The following is a 1605-nucleotide window of genomic DNA, read 5'->3' on the forward strand; positions in this document are numbered from 1 at the left end:
ACCCTGAATTTTTCCTTGTCTTGAAGTGTAAATAACCATCTTATACTGTGATATCTTGTGGGGGAAAAGCAAACCAGCTTGCAACAAACCCAGAAAAATCAGGAGTCTCTTGTCAAAAAAATAACACTCCTGATGTTTGCTGTATTGATATGTCACTTCAGCTGTAAACCTTGAGAAGTCTGAGAGTCCAAACAGCTGCTGGCTTGCAACTGATGTTTAGAAGCATTAGGTTGAATTGGTAGCCGACAAAGTGAAGTGATAAAGCAAATGCAGTTCAGTATTTTGAGTACTTTTGAGGGCATTTGTATTTCACCTTCAATGTGTAAGCAAGCTGGTTAAGGTCATTGATTCAAAACTCATTTTTGTTTTTTTTGGAGCTGGGGAGCAGACTACAGCAAGCATTAACTGAGAAGCAGAAATTTAATTGGGGACCAGAAAGTCCATGTTTTAAAGATGTCACTATGGAGGATATTTGTCCAGATTACATCATTGAGTAACATGTTGGTTCTAAGGTAGTGGGACACTGTTTAACCTGAGGGAGAAACTTTTGAAACTTGACTACAACTACTTACCTGGCAAAAGCAGCTGCAGTGACAGATGTGCACAATCACTGCAAAAGCAAATAGGACAGGGAATAATGAGGATGTCACTGATCTAGATCAACAGTTTTGTCACTGAAGTCATGAACTGACAGGAGATGTCATCACTGTTCAAACATTTTTCTTATTTTCTTCTAGTGTAATTCTTTGTCCTTCAGTTTATTTTACTTTTTTCCCCTCATACCCTTTCTAGCTTTTCTTCTGCTTTTCTTGACCAGGGGGTTTTGGATAAAGTGGAGACATATATTTGTAAGCTGACTTCTATCTTATGTTGCAAGTGAGATGTGAAGGAAAAAGAAAACCACCCTACATTGAATCTGGTTTTAAGTGACATAATTTATTCTGTAGATTAAATTGGAACGTGGCAAATACTAATAAATGACTGATTCTATGTATTGACATACAGTAATATTAGTTTGAAATAAACATTGGTGTGAAACTGTGAAATACAGTAACTATTTCGAATTTTGGACCATTTAATGGTCCAAAATGAAATAGTTGTAGTCCCTATGAAATAGTAAGTGGGTAAATGTTATTTTTTAACACCCCCCCGCCCTCCCCCCAGGGGTAGAGGTTGGTTGGAGCAATCCTTCTGGCCCTAATAGCTGCTTATTGAAATCTTTGCACTGTTTATGGCTCTTTACTGTGCAATTTAGAGAACTGCATGAGAAACAAAAAAGAGCATGAAAGAATAGTTTCTGTTCTGAAAGCTTATGATTCGGAAAGGGCTCTACCTATGCTCGAGGGAAGGGATGCCATCCGGGGGCACCTGCACAGGCTTGAGGAGTGGGCCCATGTGAACCTCATGAGGTTCCACAATGCCAAGTGCAAGGTCCTGCACCTGGCTCGGGGCAATCCTCAGTATCAACACAGGCTGGGGGATGAAGGGATCAAGAGCAGCCCTGAGGAGAAGGACTTGGGGGTGTTGGTTGATGAGAAGCTCAACATGACCCGGCAATGTGCACTGGCAGCCCAGAAAGCCCACCATGTCCAAGGCTGACTCCAA

Source organism: Cariama cristata, unplaced genomic scaffold (assembly GCF_000690535.1).
Source record: "Cariama cristata isolate BGI_N322 unplaced genomic scaffold, ASM69053v1 scaffold37563, whole genome shotgun sequence".
NCBI classification, from domain to species: domain Eukaryota; kingdom Metazoa; phylum Chordata; class Aves; order Cariamiformes; family Cariamidae; genus Cariama; species Cariama cristata.